The sequence below is a fragment of the Oryctolagus cuniculus genome, chromosome X, assembly GCF_051225735.1.
Source record: "Oryctolagus cuniculus isolate XC-2025 breed Fujian yellow rabbit chromosome X, ASM5122573v1, whole genome shotgun sequence".
Taxonomy (NCBI): Eukaryota; Metazoa; Chordata; class Mammalia; order Lagomorpha; family Leporidae; genus Oryctolagus; species Oryctolagus cuniculus.
In genome coordinates this window covers 27,513,886-27,532,734 of record NC_142888.1, presented here as the reverse complement: position 1 = coordinate 27,532,734, position 18,849 = coordinate 27,513,886, and the positions used below count along the sequence as shown (strand labels likewise).

Genomic DNA, 18,849 nt, shown 5'->3' with positions numbered 1-18,849 from the left:
AAGTAATACCACACATGGATTAATTACTATTTTAGGATTATCTGCAATAGGCCAACTTTCTTTTTTAACACTTTGAGGTCTCCACTGTTTCCAAGAAGTTCATGCATTTTCAGAAGAAAAAAAAATGCAATGGGTAAGTGGAAATACAGAATAAAGGTGTTCTCACTGAAGTGTCAAAAACGGGGAGGGGGATGAGAAAATTTGTACCATGAACAGCCTTTCAAACAAGAATGACTCTAGGTTTTTAAACCTCCTCCAGTTAGTTATTTGTCTTGGTTATATAGAGAAAAAAGAGAATAGTAGCAGTCATTAAACTGAAAGAGGATGTCAGAAATCACAGCATCTGGGGCATGCATTTACCCTAACGGTTAGACGTCCATTTCCCACACTGGACTACCTGTGCTCAATTCCCAGCTCTGGTTCCTGCTCACAGAGACCCTGGGAGGCAGAGCTGTCAGCCTGAGTAATTGGGTGGCTGCCTCCCACATGCGACACCTGAATGGAGTTCCTGGCTCCTAACTTCACCATCTCTAGTGATTTAGAGGGAACCAGCAGATGGGAGCTCTCTGTGCATGTCTTTCACTCTCTCCTTAGCAAATGAATTATTTATTTATTTATTAAAAAAAAAAAAAAAAAAGAAACCACACCATCTTCCAGTTTTCTCAGGTAGCCTGTGCTCAAAGCTTTCCAGGATGCAAACAAGTGCTCCCTTTCCCACCTTCCATTTCTACTTCCCTGACAAATTGGCATCCTCTATGTCTCCCATGCTCATGCTCTGCATTGCCACCTGTGACCCTTTACTCCCTTTCCATCACTTCTGTGTCCTTGACATCTCTCTCCTCCTCTCCTCTAATCATCTTTTTTAGAAGATTTATTTGAAAATCAGAGTTACACAGAGAGAGGAGAGGCGGCGGCGGGGGGGTCTTCAATCAGCTGGTTCACTCCCTAATTGGCTGCAATGGCCAGAGCTGAGCCAATCCGAAGCCAGGAGCCAGGAGCTTCTTCCGGGTCTCCCACGCAGGTGCAGAGGCCCAAGCACTTGGGCCATCTTCTACTGCTTTCCCAGGCTACAGCAGAGAGCTGGATCTGAAGTGGGCAGCCAGGACTCAAACTGGTGCCCATATGAGACACCGGCATTGCAGGCAGTGGCTGGTAAAGCCACTATGCCACAATGCCAGCCCCTCTTTTGAAAGTGGCCCAAATTCCTCTCCTCTGTCTTCCACCAGCAGGCGTCCTACCAGCTTCCTGCTCTGCCATTCCTGGGCAGCTACTGTCACTCTCTGTTATGAATGTGTCTCTCCTCACTCTCACAAACTCACATGTTGAAATCTAGCCCCCAGGACTTCAGAATGTGACCCTATTTGGAAACAGGGCAGTTACAGATGTAAATAGTTAAGATGAGGTCATTTGGGTGGGCTTCAATCCAATATGACTGATGTCCTTATAAAAAGAATGTCATGTGAGGCCGGCGCTGTGGCTCAATAGGCTAATCCTCTGCCTGCGGCACCGGCACACCGGGTTCTAGTCCCAGTCGGGGCGCCCGATTCTGTCCCGGTTGCCCCTCTTCCAGGCCAGCTCTCTGCTGTGGCCAGGGAGTGCAGTGGAGGATGGCCCAAGTGCTTGGGCCCTGCACCCCATGGGAGACCAGGATAAGCACCTGGCTCCTGCCTTCAGATCAGCGTGGTGCGCCGGCCGCGGCGGCCATTGGAGGGTGAACCAACGGCAAAGGAAGCCCTTTCTCTCTGTCTCTCTCACTGTCCACTCTGCCTGTCAAAAAAAAAAAAAAAAAAAAGAATGTCATGTGAAGAATGTCATGGGAGAAGACAATGTGAAGAAACAGGGAGGAAGCAGGCATCTATACCAGCTGTTAAGATATCCATGTTCCACATCAGAATGCCCCAGTTGGAGTCTCCCCTCCAGTTTCCTGCTAATACAAACCCTGCGAGGCAGCAGGTGAAAACTTAAGTAGTTGAGTCCCTGCCACTACATGGGAGACCTGGATTGACTTACTGGCTCATGGCATCAGCCTGGCCCAGCCCAGCCATTGTGGTCATTTGGAAAGTGAAGCAGTGGATGGGAGCTCACTCTCTCTCCCTTTCAAGTAAATAAATTCTTTTAAAAGCGTGAAGGGGGTGCACAGGGAGAGGGTTATTTGGCATAGTAGTTAAGCCACTACTCGGGACATTTTCATCTCGAATCAGAGTGTCTGAGTTCAAGTCCTGGTCCTGTTCTCCATTCCAGTTTCCTGCTAATGTGCACCCTAGGTAGCAGCAGGTGATGAGTTAAGTACTTAGGTTCCCCCATTCTGGAGACCCCTATTGAGTTCCTGGTTCCTAGCTTTGGCCTGTCAGTCTCAAGTCTTGCAGGCATTTGGGGATTGAACTAGAAGATGAGAGATAGATTTCTTGCTCTCGCTCTCCCTCTCTCTCCATTTCCTTTTTTAAAAATATTTATTTATTTATTTGAAAGGCAGAAATACAGGGATAGAGGGGAAAGAGAGGGAGAGAGGGAGAGAGGGAGCGGGGGAGAGAGACACATCCTCCATCTGCTGGTTCACTCCCCAAATGGCTGCAATGGCTGGGGTTGGGCCAGCCTGAAGCCAGGAACCAAGGACTTCTTTCAGGTCTCCCATGTGGATGTAGAGTTCCAAGCACTTGGTCCATCTTCTGCTGCTTTCCCAGGTGCATTATCAGGAATCTGAATTGGAAGTGGAGCAGCTGAGTCTAGAACCAGTGCCCACATGGGATGCCAGCACTGCAGGTGGAGGCTTAACTTTCTATGCCACAGCATCAGCTCCTCTCTACTTCTATCTCTCTTTTTCTTTGATTTTTTTAAAAAGGATTTATGTGAAAATCAGAATGAGAGAGAGAGAGAGAGAGAGAGAGAGAGAGAGATTTTCCACCTACTGATTCACAGCCCAAATGCTTGGCCAGAGACAGTAGTTGGAATTCCATCTGAGTCTCCCACTCAGGTACAGAGGACTAAGCACTTGAGCCATCATCTACCGCCTCCATTAGCAGGAAACTAGATAGGAAGCAGAATAGCTGGGACTCAAACCAGCATTCTGACACAAGGTGCAGGCATCCCAAGTGGTGGCTTAACCTGTTGTGCCAAAATGCTTGTTCCTCTATAAGAATTGGAAAGAAGCCTAGAACAGATCCTTCCCTCACAGCCTTCAAAAGGAACCAACCCTGCTGACACCTTGATCTTAGTCTTCAAGCCTCCAGAACTGTGAGATAAAGCATTTCTGCTATTTAAGCCATTCAGTTTGTGTTACTTTATTATGGCAGTGCTAGCTGACTAATCCAATAATCCGCACTGAGGATTTACCACTTGGGGTAAATCACGATCACACTTTGATACCTGAGGCCCTAGACATTTGAGCCATTGTGGGCCCTTTCCTCCAATATTAAAAATTATATTTTATAAATTTTTGTTATCAAAGTGAATGTAAGAGTACTATTTATTTAAACATATTCCTCAACTTATAAGTTCACTTTTCTTGTGATTTTTAAAGAGATTAAAACATTTCCATGGGCCCCCAAAAGTATCATGAATCCTAGTCACTATGCTTGTTGCATCTAATGAATAGGTTGGCTCTGTTAACAGCCTTATGAGCAGCCACCTTGGGGATGATGCCCTGGGCGGCTCACACTGCCAAGTAGATCATAAGCTTCAGGGGGAGTGAAGACCACGTATAACATCTTCTGCATTCTCCATCTATAGCAACTGATCAAGAAACATATGTCAATTAATCCATCTACTTTAATCCTCTGTTTTAGGGAGGGCTTGCTATAACATCTAAAATATCCAAAACATTCTACCACACTGTTTCTTTTTAAATCCCCAAGGATGGTGACGCCAGTGTTTATCAGAGCTTACCTCTGGAATCATCTTCCCATAGATCAGCAACATACCTTTCAAGCCAACACACGCTAAGAGTATTCCTGATGATACCTGTTTCCAACTCCATAAAACCTATCAGCTCAGTGTAAGCTTGAACAATCACATGATCATTGCTTCGGACCTCAGCTTCCACAGACGTGACTATAGCTTCACATGATCACTTATGGGCCTTTCAATGAACTAACTCAGCAAAGACTAAAACCCGGCTCCCTTACATAACATTTTCTTACATTTAAAAATGAAGAATTCCAGCCATGACAGGGAAGCCCACATAACCTCGTGCCCACTGATTCTGCCAAAATATGAGCTAGATGCCCTGCTTGTAGGTTTCCTAAACCCCACCCATTCCTTTTGGCTTCCCTAGATTCACAAAATAATTGTGGTTGGCTTTTTTTCTTCCCTTCACAACCTGACTTTGGGACCTGTAACCATCTAATTATAAAAGGATCCTTCCCTTGGAACCAAGGGCAAGAAATTGTGCAGACATCACTGTCATCCCCAGCAAATGATTCTGCTATCCCCATACCCATTCCTGATTCTCAAGTTCATGTGCTAAAATTATCACAACTTACCAGGATTTCGTAAGGTATGTGTGTGTGTGTGTGTGTGTGTGTGTATGTTTCGTTTTGGTTTTGGTTTGGGTTTGGGTTTGGGTTTGGGTTTGGGTTTGGGTTTTGGTCTGGGCAGCAACATTGTAATAAACATACTACAAACTGAGTTTTAACTGGAATTCACTCCTTCATTGTTAGTGAGGGAAAAAATAATCCTGGAAAATTAAAACTAAATTTATGGCACTAAAGAAGTGATTAAAAATGGAATATATCCACGCTGTGAAGTATTATGTATCTACAGAATATACCCATACTGTGACTTGCTAAAAAATAATGAGATAGGAGCCAGTGCTGTGGTGCAGCAAATTAAAGCCCTGACCAGCAGTGCCAGCATTACATATGGATGCTCGTTCAAGTTCCAGCTTCTCCACTTCCAATCCAGCTCCTGCTAATGTGCTTGGGAAAGCAACAGAAGATGGCACTCACATAGGAGACCCAGGAAAAGATCCTGGTTCTTGGCTTTGGAACGGCTCAGCTCCAGCCATTGAAGCCATTTGGGGAGTGAATCAGTGGATGGAAGATCTCTCTCTCTGTCTCTACTTCTCCCTGTAACTCTGTCTTTCAAATAAATAAAATAAATCTTTAAAAAATAATAATGAGACAAATCTATATGAACTGATATGAGATCTTCAACACTTGTTTTTGTTCCAATCAGTTGCAAAATACGTTTACATATATATATATATGTGTGTGTGTGTGTGTGTGTTTGATATATATATACACACACACTATTTTATATATATATATATATATACACACACACTATTATATCTACAGTTGTCCCTTGACATACAATGGGGATTGGTTTCAAGTCCTGCCATGCATACCAAAATCCATAGATGCTCAAGTCCCCTGTATAAAATGCAGAGTATTTGCAGAGAACCTACATGCATCCACCTGTATAGTATAAGTCATCTCTATATTACAGTACCTAATACAATGTAAATGCTGTATTCTTTAGAGAATACTGATGAGAAACAAAGTTGTACATGTTCAGGACAGAAAAAATTTATTTTTCTGAATATTTTTCAATCTGTGGTTGAGTAAGTCCATGGATATAGAACTCACAGATATGTAGGACCACATATAGACTTTGATGTGGAAACCCTGAGACAGAAATTAAATTACAAGTAATTTATTTAGGAGATGATCCCATGAAATGCCAACAAACAAAGAAAGAAGGAAACCATAAAAAATGCACTTCCAAACAGTTTGCCACTGTAGCCAACTGGTGGTTAATTTTTGCTGAAACCTCTAGGGACACCCTAGACCACACATTAGTGTTATCGCAACTGATGGATGAGGAAGCTGGAGTATAAGATATCAATGCTCATCAATTATTGGTCAAGGACTGTTCCTGGGGCACACTAAGTCCTTGGCACTGCCAGTTTCTCACATGCAGACAAAACATGCTCCTATTGGTGAAGAAGACCCATAAATAGTCCTATTTGCTGGAAGTTAGAAGTTACACTAGTATGTACAGAATCAACAAGTTCCAGGGACATTTGCTATAAAATACTTGCATATGTGTGTTTGCAAGCACACAGGAAAGGTTGAAAGAAGCCCACTAAACTATTGGCAGAAGTCACTGACCTAGCTGTTTTCCAAGACAGCTCATGACCACTACAGCAGACAATAAAACAACACTTCTGGTTGGGAAGACAAAATCCACTTTAATCTCCTCGAAGTCCACCACACTGCTCATGTTCTTCTCTGTATGCAACAGCACATTGCATAGTGGTGTATATCTATCATGGCAACTGCAGAGTAACCATGATGGATTATAGGACTGATGGAATAGCCCTGTTCTTGTCCCCTTGTGGGAACCTATACTCAACACAGCTAACACATTTATTTTTTTTTAAATCAATCATTTATGTCAATTGAAAAATATTTTGACAGGTGGGTATTCAGCCTAGCAGTTAAGACACACACATACCACATTGGAAAACCTGGTTTCAATTCTCAGCTCTGGTTACTGATTCCAGCTTCATGCTAATGCATACTGTGGGAGGCAACAGAGATGGCTCAAGTAATTGAGCACCTGCCATCCATGTAGGGCACCTGGATTGTGTCCTTGGCTCTCAAGCTTTGGCTCTGACGCAGGCACAGCCCTTATGGACATTTGGGGAGTGAATCAGCAGATGGAACTGGAACTCCTTCTGTGTGTGTCTGTCTCTCTCTCAAATAAAAAATGTAAAAAGCTGTTTGAGGATGTCATGATTTTCTTCCTATTCCATCCTACTCTAATCCTCCACCTCCACTTGTCTACTGTTTCATATGCTGAGCCTCAATACTATGGACACAATATTACCTTGACCATTCAGGTAGCACTAACTCACTGCTCATGTGACAGGAGTCTATGACTGTTCAAATTCATCCTGCCCTCTACCCAGGGCTTTGGTCAATGAATAACATTTCCTAAGTCCGAAATACTGTAAGGAGCCCCTTGCCTCTTTCTAGCTGGCTCACCAAGCAGAAACCAGCATAAGTGGTGGGTTAGTCTGACTTCTCCCTAACAGACCCAAAGAAAACTGGTCTGAATAAAAGCATTATTCTCTAGGCTGTCTTTTAAGAAGTTTAGCCAAGGAGAAGGCATTTGGTACAGTCATTGTCATTGTCACCACTTTGGATGTTCACATCCCATGGAAGAATATCTGGCTCAAGCCCTGGCTTGACTTCTGATCCAGCTTCCTACTGGAGTACTGCCTGGGAAGCAGCGAGTGAAAGCTCAAGTACTTGGGTCCCTGTCACTCATGTGGGGAACCTGAAATGAGTTGCAGGCTCCCGGTTTCAGCCTGACCCAGTCTGGCTGTTGCAAGCATTTGGAGAATCTGTGAATCAAAGATCTCTCCTTCCCTGTCTGTCTGTCTCTATCTCTGCCTCTCTCCCTCGCCCTCTCCTTCTTTCTCCTTCTCCCTCTCCCTTTTAAATTAGTTTTTAAATAGTCTATCTAAAGAACAAAAGGATAAAATCTGAGATCCCCAACAAGAGACATCTTTGTTGTCTTGGTTTTGTTTGGGATCAGTTCATTCATTCATTAAAACACTCATTGAGGGTTTGTGCTGTGCCAGGCACTACACTGAGAATGTTACCAACTCATAGTACACACAAAGGCATGGACTAGACTAGAGTCAAAGTACAGGGGGCATTTCTGGACTAAGTTCTCTGTCAATCCTATCTCTTTTATAATAACACAGGCCTGCCAATATCCCTCTAACTTAACCTGCTTCTGTATTTGTCAGGCAGTGTACAATTCTTGTTATGGCCATTTCATAAAGCCCAGAATCCAGAGGGCAGGGATGCATTCCATGGCTGGAGGGTCTGCCCCTATGCCTGTAGCCAGCACAAGATGGCATCTACAGAAGCCAGCTTGTTCCAGCCTCACCAGTCACTGTGACTGGTGGGGCTGTTTTATCTTGAGTTCTCAGTAGCTCTTTACCTGATCCTTCCTTATCTTCTAAAATACAGCTCAAAAATTTGCTCACAAGTAACAGAGCAGCCCCATACAGGCCAATAGCAGAGCTGCTTCTTAAGCTGACATTATTCCTTTATGGAAAAACAGAGGCTGGGGGAGGAAACAGGAAACGAGCACAGATTGAAATCCAGGGCCTTGAGCTAAAGCTTCAGGACCCCGAATGTGTGATTTATTATAGAACATGGACCAAAGATGCTTAGTTGAGCCACCAACTCTGGCTTGGTAACAATATGATTCAAATAGCATCCCTGGATGTGAAAAGATCCATTAAGCCATACAACCTCCACATCACACCTTGCAGTTAAACATGTATTAGGGGAGTTAGGACAAAACAGTGCCTACAAATGCTTTATTCTAAAGGGACAGTCCCTTTGAATAGAATTGCTTCCTTAACAGGAGATTGGGACCAAAGAATGAAAATTGATATAATTTTCTACTCTTTGTGAAGAAACATTTAATTTGACATCTTTTATCCAGTGGAAATCAGGAAACCAACCGTGGCTCATTATCGGTTCCTTCTTTGATGCACCCCTCCCACAGCTACACTTTAAATTATACCTCCCATTCTCCTTAAGCAGGAGATTACAGGTAGATAATGAAAAAAAATAATTGCTCTGGTTAAAAGGTAACATTAAACTGGAGACTGAATTTAGGTGACTGTAGTTCTGAATTAAGCAAGCAGACGCAGGCATCACTCTCAAAGAGCCTTCCTTCAACTCTTGAGACATTCAAACCACTGCTTACCAGAAAGGTACAAAACACCTTCAAGAATCTTTTTTTCCCCTGTATCATGTAATTGCCCAAGGTGAAGTTCCCATAAGCAAGTAGATTTATAGCGAACATGAAGTGGATTCTAAAAATCCAGGTGTGCAAATAAATGTGCATTGTTTTTCAAAACTAAAATTATACCTAACACCAACTCATTAGGGATTTCCCTCTTTTTGATGACCGAAAATTGTTCAAGCTCCTCCAAGGGTTTGACACAGCCCTACAAGGTCAGGGAAAGCTCTCTGGTCTTCAGTTCATCTTCACTACCACCAGTGTTGGGGGCCCCATGGTCCCCGGAACATAGATCTCCTGTCAGTGCCTGAGGATCTACTTCCCACGCATCCCTCCTAGTTGTACCCTTCTCATGTTTATTTCTACCATCCAGGCACTGTGAAAGCCAGGACTATGAGCCCTCATTGCATATGAAGCTCATTTCTCCTCTCAGAGAGATTTCCCTTCTTTTCCTCTGTAGCTTTCTGAGTGCAGAGAAGGATGGGTGAATGCTAGAAACCAAGTACTTAGAAAGTGAACAGTGGCTGGTGCCGTGGCTCAATAGGCTAATCCTCTGCCTTGCGGTGCCGGCACACTGGGTTCTAGTCCCGGTCGGGGCGCCGGATTCTGTCCCAGTTGCCCCTCTTCCAGGCCAGCTCTCTGCTGTGGCCCGGGAGTGCAGTGGAGGATGGCCCAAGTGCTTGGGCCCTGCACCCCATGGGAGACCAGGATAAGCACCTGGCTCCTGCCTTCGGATCAGCGTGGTGCGCCGGATGCAGAGTGCTGGCCTTGGTGGCCATTAGAGGGTGAACCAATGGCAAAGGAAGACCTTTCTTTCTGTCTCTCTCACTGTCCACTCTGCCTGTCAAAAAAAAAAAAAAGAAGAATGTGAACAGTGAGATCTAGATGGTGAGCAATGGGAATTCACTATAAATTTTTTTTTTCAATTTTGCTGTATGTTTGAAATTTCTCATAATAAATGGTGGAAGAAAATACAACTCCTTCCCCAACCTGTAACATTCCATGCTGTGCTTTTTGAAAACAAAAATCAGAGGGGGCGCGGAGCCAAGATGGTGGAATAGTGAGGGCGTGCAGCAATAGTCCGGGAAAATTTAGTTTAATGAAAGTAGAGTTACGGTAGCCTCAGAAAAAGGATCAGGAAAAAATTGCAGAGGAAACTCTTCCGGATCTAGTGGCTGTGACTCGGAGGACCCACGGGGAGAGCAAGGTCGCCCACTGCGTGGAAACCGAGCTGCGGGATCCGCAGGGTCTGTGCGCCAGTGCGGGAAGGGGAGTGGATGCCACACAGACACCAGTGGGGAGAGCAGGGACGCCCAGGGCTCCGAGTCCACACATCGGCGCTGGAAGGGGAGGTGAGCTCAGTAACCAGAGACATTGGCGGGGAAGCGGGCTTTGAGGTGGGAAAGTTCACCAGACTGACTACAGGAGAGAAGGAAAAAAAAAAAAGGGTGGGGGGGGTACTGGTACAAACAAGTTTCTCTCTCCGCCAACCTTGCAAAGGCGAGCAAGAGACAAAGAGCAGGCCACACTCGGGATATAGATAACAAAAGGGGAGAGCTAAGGCTAAATTCAGTAGCCTAGGCAACCCAGTGGGAGTCCGCAGGAGAAACTGAACCGGCACAGACTCTTTGGGTAGAAGCCAGAGATCAGAAGCTAAATACCATCAATTCTGCTCAGCCGTGCGGTATTACTTACCTCCTGAATAAAAAATAAAATAAAATAAAATAAATAAGTAAATAAATAAATAAATAGAGATTTACCACGCATAACCTGAGGGTGTCATCTTTGCACACCCGTAACCCGGAAGAACCAAGCAGAGCTCTCAGGCCACACCCGTCTCAAGCCTGCAAGGCACCTCCAACAGCAGGAAGTCCACTTAACACAGACATAGTATTTAAAAAAAACCCACAGTGAGGGAAAAAGAATTAACTATGCCAAGCAACAAACACAAGAGACATCCTAGTACAGGAAGCTCATAGAACCCCCAGTAAACACGACCAAAAGAGATCCTCACCACGACACGTTGTAATTAAACTCACCACAGTGAAACATAAAGAAAAGATCCTAAAATGTGTAAGAGAGAAACATCAGATTACTCTCAGAGGATCTACAATTAGACTCACAGCAGACTTCTCATCAGAAACACTACAGGCTAGGAGGGAATGGCGAGACATAGCACAGGTGTTAAGAGAGAAAAATTGCCAGCCCAGAATATTATATCCTGCTAAGCTCTCATTTGTGAATGAAGGTGAAATAAAGACCTTCCATAGCAAACAGAAATTGAAGACTTTGCCGCCACTTGTCCGGCCCTGCAAAAGATACTTAAAGATGTGCTACACTCAGAAACACAGAAACACAGCCATCAATATGAAAGAAGGTAAAGGAAGAAGACCTACCAGTAAAAGAGCATGGGAAGTTCAAAGCATATATTAGAAAATATCTCTGGGAAAATGGTAGGGCAAAGTCACTACATATCAATAGTCACATTAAACGTTAATTGACTTAACGCTTCAGTTAAAAGACACCGATTGGCTGATTGGCTTAAGGAACAAAACCCAACTATTTTTTGTCTACAAGAAACACATCTCTCTTACAAAGATGCATGCAGACTGAAAGTGAAAGGTTGGAAAAAGATATTCCATGCCAACAGAAACCAAAAAAAGCACGTGTAGCCATATTAATATCAGACAAAATAAACTTTAATACAAAAACTGTTAAGAGAGACAAAGAGGGACACTATATAATGATTAAGGGTTCAATTCAACAGGAAGATGTAACTATTATAAATGTATATGCACCTAATTACAGGGCACCCATCTATTTAAAAGATATGTTAAGGGACTTAAAGGGAGATTTAGATTCCAATACAGTAGTACTGGGGGACTTCAATACTCCAATCTCAGAAATAGACACATCATCCGGACAGAAGATCAACAAGGAAACAGCAGATTTAATTGACACTATTGCCCAAATGGATCTAACAGATATCTACAGAACTTTCAATCCTACATCTAAAGACTTTACATTCTTCTCAGCAGTGCATGGAACCTTCTCTAGGACTGATCACATACTAGGCCATAAAGCAAGTCTCAGCAAATTTAAAAGAATTAGAATCATACCATGCAGCTTCTCAGACCACAGCGGAATGAAGCTGGAAATTAGCAACTCAGGAAACCCTAGAAAGTATGCAAACACATGGAGACTGAACAACATGCTCCTGAATGAACACTGGGTCATTCAAGAAATCAAAAGAGAAATCAAAAACTTTCTGGAAGTAAATGAGGATAACAACACAACATATCAAAACTTATAGGGCCGGCGCCGTGGCTCACTGGGCTAATCCTCCGCCTAGCGGCGCCGGCACACCGGGTTCTAGTCCCGGTTGGGGCGCCGGATTCTGTCCCGGTTGCCCCTCTTCCAGGCCAGCTCTCTGCTGTGGCCAGGGAGTGCAGTGGAGGATGGCTCAGGTGCTTGGGCCCTGCACCCCATGGGAGACCAGGAAAAGCACCTGGCTCCTGGCTCCTGCCATCGGATCAGCGCGGTGCGCCGGCCGCAGCGCGCCGGCCGCGGCGGCCATTGGAGGGTGAACCAACGGCAAAGGAAGACCTTTCTCTCTGTCTCTCTCTCTCACTGTCCACTCTGCCTGTCAAAAAATAAAAAATAAATAAAAAAAAATAAAAAAAAAACTTATGGGATACAGCAAAAGCAGTATTGAGAGGCAAGTTTATAGCAATAGGTGCCTATATCAAGAAATTGGAAAGGTACCAAATAAATGAGCTTTCAGCGCATCTCAAAGACCTAGAAAAACTGCGGCAAACCAGACCCAAATCTGGTAGGAGAAGAGAAATAATTAAAATCAGAGAAGCAATTAACAGGATTGAATCCAAAAAAAATTACAAAAAATCAGCCAAGCGAGAAGCTGGTTTTTTGAAAAAATAAACAAAATTGCCACCCCATTGGCCCAACTAACTAAAAAAAGAAGAGAAAAGACCCAAATCAATAAAATCAGAGATGAAAAAGGAAATGTAACAACAGACACCACAGAAATAAAAAGAATCATCAGAAATTACTACAAGGACTTGTATGCCAGCAAACAGGAAAACCTATCAGAAATGGATAGATTCCTGGACACATGCAATCTACCTAAATTGAACCATGAAGACATAGAAAACCTAAATAGACCCATAACTGAAACAGAAATTGAAACAGTAATAAAGGCCCTCCCAACAAAGAAAAGCCCAGGACCAGATGGATTCACTGCTGAATTCTACCAGACATTTAAAGAAGAACTAATTCCATTTCTTCTCAAACTATTCAGAACAATCGAAAAAGATGGAATCCTCCCAAATTCTTTCTATGAAGCCAGCATCACCTTAATCCCTAAGCCAGAGAAAGATGCAGCACTGAAAGAAAATTATAGACCAATATCCCTGATGAACATAGATGCAAAAATCCTCAATAAAATTCTCACCAATAGAATACAACAACACATCAGAAAAATGATCCACCCAGACCAAGTGGGATTTATCCCTGGTATGCAGCGATGGTTCAACATTCACAGATCAATCAATGTGATTCACCACATTAACAGACTGCAGAAGAAAAACCATATGATTATCTCAATAGATGCAGAGAAAGCATTCGATAAAATTCAACACCATTTCATTAGGAAAACTCTATGCAAATTGGGTATAGAAGGAACATTCCTCAATATAATCAAAGCAATTTATGAAAAACCCACGGCCAGCATCCTATTGAATGGGGAAAAGTTGGAAGCATTTCCACTGAGATCTGGCACCAGACAGGGATGCCCACTCTCACCACTGCTATTTAACATAGTTCTGGAAGTTTTAGCCAGAGCCATCAGACAAGAAAAAGAAATTAAAGGAATACAAATTGAGAAGGAAGAAGTCAAACTATCCCTCTTTGCAGACGATATGATTCTTTACTTAGAGGATCCAAAGAACTCTACTAAGAGACTATTAGAACTCATAGAAGAGTTTGTTAAAGTGGCAGGATATAAAATCAATGCACAAAAATCAACAGCCTTTGTATACACAAGCAATGCCACGGCTGAGAAAGAAATTCTAAGATCAATCCCATTCACAATAGCTACAAAAACAATCAAATACCTTGGAATAAACTTAACCAAGGATGTTAAAGATCTCTACCATGAGAATTACAAAATCTTAAAGAAAGAAATAGAAGAGGATACCAAAAAATGGAAAAATCTTCCATGCTCATGGGTTGGAAGAATCAACATCATCAAAATGTCCATTCTCCCAAAAGCAATTTATAGATTCAATGCAATTCCCATCAAGATACCAAAGACATTCTTCTCAGATCTGGAAAAAATGATGCTGAAATTCATATGGAGGCACAAGAGACCTTGAATAGTTAAAGCAATCTTGTACAACAAAAACAAAGCCGGAGGCATCACAATACCAGATTTCAGGGCATACTACAGGGCAGTTGTAATCAAAACAGCATGGTACTGGTACAGAAACAGATGCATAGACCAATGGAACAGAATTGAAACACCAGAAATCAACCCAAACATCTACAGACAACTTATATTTGATCAAGGATCTAAAACCAATCCCTGGAGCAAGGACAGTCTATTCAATAAATGGTGCTGGGAAAATTGGATTTCCACGTGCAGAAGCATGAAGCAAGACCCCTACCTTTCACCTTACACAAAAAATCCACTCAACATGGATTAAAGACCTAAATCTACAACCTGACACCATCAAATTATTAGATAACATTGGAGAAACCCTTCAAGATATCGGCACAGGCAAAGAGTTTCTGGAAAAGACCCGGGAGGCATAGGCAGTCAAAGCCAAAATCAACTATTGGGATTGCATCAAATTGAGAAGTTTCTGTACTGCAAAAGAAACAGTCAGGAGAGTGAAGAGACAACCGACAGAATGGGAAAAATATTTCCAACTATGCAACAGATAAAGGGTTAATAACCAGAATCTACAAAGAGATCAAGAAACTCCACAAAAACAAAACCAACAACCCACTTAAGAGATGGGCCAAGGACCTCAATAGACATTTTGCTTTTTTTTTAACTTTTATTTAATGAATATAAATTTCCAAAGTACGACTTATGGATTACAATGGCTTCCCCCCCCATACCGTGACCTTGAACATTTTCAAACATTTTCAAAAGAGGAAATCCAAATGGCCAACAGGCACATGAAAAAATGTTCAAGGTCGCTAGCAATCAGGGAAATGCAAATCAAAACCACAATGAGGTTTCACCTCACCCCGGTTAGAATGGCTCACATGCAGAAATCTACCAACAACAGATGCTGGCGAGGATGTGGGGAAAAAGGGACACTAACCCACTGTTGGTGGGAATGCAAACTGGTCAAGCCACTATGGAAGTCAGTCTGGAGATTCCTCAGAAACCCGAAGATAACCCTACCGTTCGACCCAGCCATCCCACTCCTTGGAATTTAACTTGGCAAACAAAAAAGCGGTCTGCACCCTAATGTTTATTGCAGCTCAATTCACAATAGCTAAGACCTGGAACCAACCTAAATGCCCATCAACGGTAGACTGGATAAAGAAATTATGGGATATGTACTCTTTAGAATACTATACCGCAGTAAGAAACAATGAAATCCAGTCATTTGCAACAAAATGGAGGAATCTGGAACACATCATGCTGAGTGAAGTAAGCCAGTCCCAAAGGGACAAATATCATATGTTCTCCCTGATCGGTGATGACTGACTGAACACCAAAAAGGAAACCTGTTGAAGTGAAATGGACACTATGAGAAATGGTGACTTGATCAGCATAGCTCTGACTGTTAATGAACAACTTAATACATTATCCCTCTTAGTATTTTGTCTGTTCTACTTAATATGACTGTTTAATTCTGTAATTAATACACAGTTATTCTTAAGTGTTGAAAATTAACTGAAATGTGATCCCTGTTAAATATAAGAGTGGGAATAAGAGAGGGAAGAGATGTATAATTTGGGACATGCTCAAGCTGACTTGCCCCAAATGGTAGAGTTAGAAACATACCAGGGGATTCCAATTCAATCCCATCAAGGTGGCATGTACCAATGCCATCTCACTAGCCCAAGTGATCAATTTCAGTTCACAATTGATCATAATGAAAGGACTAAGAGTCAAAGGGAGCACATAAACATGTCTAGTGCCTGCTAATACTAACCGATAGAATAAATAAAGGGGAGAGCGATCCAACATGGGAAGCAAGATACACAGTAGAGCCATAGAATGGCAGATGTCCTAAACAGTACTCTGGCCTCAGAATCAGCCCTAAAGGCATTCAGATCTGGCTGAAAAGCCCATGAGAGTATTTCAGGCATGGAAAGCCAAGACACTCTGGCAAAAAAAAAAAAAAAAAAAAAAGACAAAACACTAAATGAAAGATCTCTGTGAGTGAGATCCCAATGGAAAGAACAGGTCTTCAAGGAAGGAGGTACCTTTCTCTGAAGGGAGGAGAGAACCTCCACTTTGACTATGACCTTGTCTAAATAAGTTAAGAGTCAGAGAACTCAAAAGGCTTCCATAGCCTTGGAAACTCATGACTGGAGCATAGGGAAATTACTGATGCCATAAAGAGGAGTGTCAATTTGTAAAGTCAACAACAGGAGTCACTGTGCACTTACTCCTCATGTAGGATCTCTGTCCTTAATGTGCTGTACATTGAGATTTAATGCTAAAACGAGTACTCAAACAGTATTTTTCACTTTGTGTTTCTATGTGGGTGCAAACTGTTGAAATCTTTACTTAATGTATACTAAACTGATCTTCTATATATATAGAAAATTGAAAATGAATCTTGATATGAATGGATGGGGAGAGAGAGCGGGAAAGGGGAGGGTTGTGGGTGGGAGGGAAGTCATCGGGGTGGGGGAGCCAATGTAGTCCATAAGCTGTACTTTGGAAATCTATATTCATTAAAAATTTAAAAAAAAAGAGTCCGGCGCCGCGGCTCACTAGGCTAATCCTCCGCCTAGCGGCGCCGGCACACCGGGTTCTAGTCCCGGTCGGGGCGCCGGATTCTGTCCCGGTTGCCCCTCTTCCAGGCCAGCCCTCTGCTGTGGCCAGGGAGTGCAGTGGAGGATGGCACAGGTGCTTGGGCCCTGCACCCCATGGGAGACCAGGAAAAGCACCTGGCTCCTGGCTCCTGCCATCGGATCAGCGCGGTGCGCCGGCCGCAGCGCGCCGGCCGCGGCAGCCATTGGAGGGTGAACCAACGGCAAAAGGAAGACCTTTCTCTCTGTCTCTCTCTCTCACTGTCCACTCTGCCTGTCAAAAAAATAAAAAAAAATTAAAAAAAATTAAAAAAAAAGAAAACAAAACAAAAGCCAGAAAGGGAAGTGGAACACAGAACGGAACTCAGCCGTGTTACATAAATATCCCCCAAGATGGCAGAAATGATCTAGCCAGTAAACCCTCTTGGAACCTCAAAAGCAAAAAGAAAGTGAGAACAAAGCACAACTTAAAATCTCAATGGATTTCCCTACCATATTTTTATAAATAAAAGAGAACCAGGCGTGGTTGTCCATTCCCATTTCTCATTACCACCTCTGTCTGAAATCTCGTTGGTCACATACCATAACCACCTTTGTATCACTCAAAGATGTTTAGGAATGAAGCAATAGCTCACTCTCCTCACTTCTGCATCCCACATCCAGGATGGAAGGATGAGATTTTGACTGCAAGACACACGAATTGAAGACACCCCAAATTTAGATGCCCAACAACTCAAAGAAACTCTCAAGTAGCTACTGAGGTCTGAAAGCACCCTGTCCATTGGTTATTAGGGCTGTATTGAAAAGATCCTAGCATTGGCCTGCATGTTAGGAAATCATGAGCTCCAAAGGCACTCCTCACTCTTTCTGCCTCAGTCAGAAACAGCTGTTGGAAAGTTCAGATCAGTCAAAGCTTAGGGTAAAAATCAAAAGTTTCTCATTTAAGTAAATAAAATCAAGTTTCTGGCTGACTGCCATCACGTCATGTGGAAATGACTAGATGGATTTTCAACAAATTTGGAAGTTATGTCTTGAATCGTCTGATAAAATAAATGCCGAGCAGTTGCTGTGGTTTGAATATGATTTGGTCCCTGAACTCAGTCAAGACTTTAAACCCTGAAGTCATAATTTAATGGTGCTAAGAAAGTAGAAACTTAATCCAATTATTGTGTCTAGGAGATGGTCCTAGTGGGAAGTACTTAGGTCACTGGGGGCTTGCCCTTGAAATGTAGCTCTCATGATAGCATTACGGAAGCTTGAGTTTGGAATAAGCCTCTCACTTGCTTCCTTACTATCCATATACGGTCCTTCCTCTGCATGCACTTTGCCATCCACCTCTGGGCCTAACTGCCAGAGGCCAAGTCTATACCATGCTGTTTGGACTATGAGCCTCCAAAGCTGTGAGCTACATGAAGCATTTGTTTGTAAGGAAACTGTCTCCGATATTTTATTATAGTAATGAAAATCTAACTAACGCAGTGGTATATAGAAGACACATATTGAATTGTGCACTACAGCCTCCTTCTCCATAAGAGAAGTAGTCAGCCTCTAGAGCAGGTAAAAAAAAAAAAAAAAACCTGAGGTACAACCATACACTGATGAGACTTTGAGTGAGAAGAGAAACATCTGGAAAATATTGATTTCAACTCTGAGTCCCCAATTGGGTTCTGTGAGCAAGCACTGGGTTATAATTGGGATGTTTTTCACTTGGGCAGCTCTCAAAAGGTGCTCCATGATGAGCTGCAGCAAGGATTCATTGATTTATTTTAAAATGACCAGTGAGTGATTCTCCTGTAATGTTGGGAGGCAGAATGGCAAATAGGACGGGGGAAACTCTAGTTAGACCAGCAGTGGACCACAGGAAAAAGGACTTAACTTGCTCCTACATAGTTTCATTTACTCTAAGTCTCAGCTACATTCCTGTATTATATTTGTTATTTATAATCTAACCACCTTACCAATATTAAAGTTCTCTATTTTTCTCTCTCTCTACATCTACTTCTTTCTCTCGTTCTCTCTGCTGCTCTCTCTCTCTCTCTCTCCCTCTCT

General features: G+C 42.8%; 1 long non-coding RNA gene across 5 annotated transcripts in view; it reads right to left on the bottom strand.

Moving 5' to 3' along the window:
* Positions 1-18,849, bottom strand: part of LOC149119586 (uncharacterized) — a 138,501-nt gene that overhangs the window by 49,183 nt on the left and 70,469 nt on the right. The gene's annotated exons all lie outside the window — the stretch shown is intronic.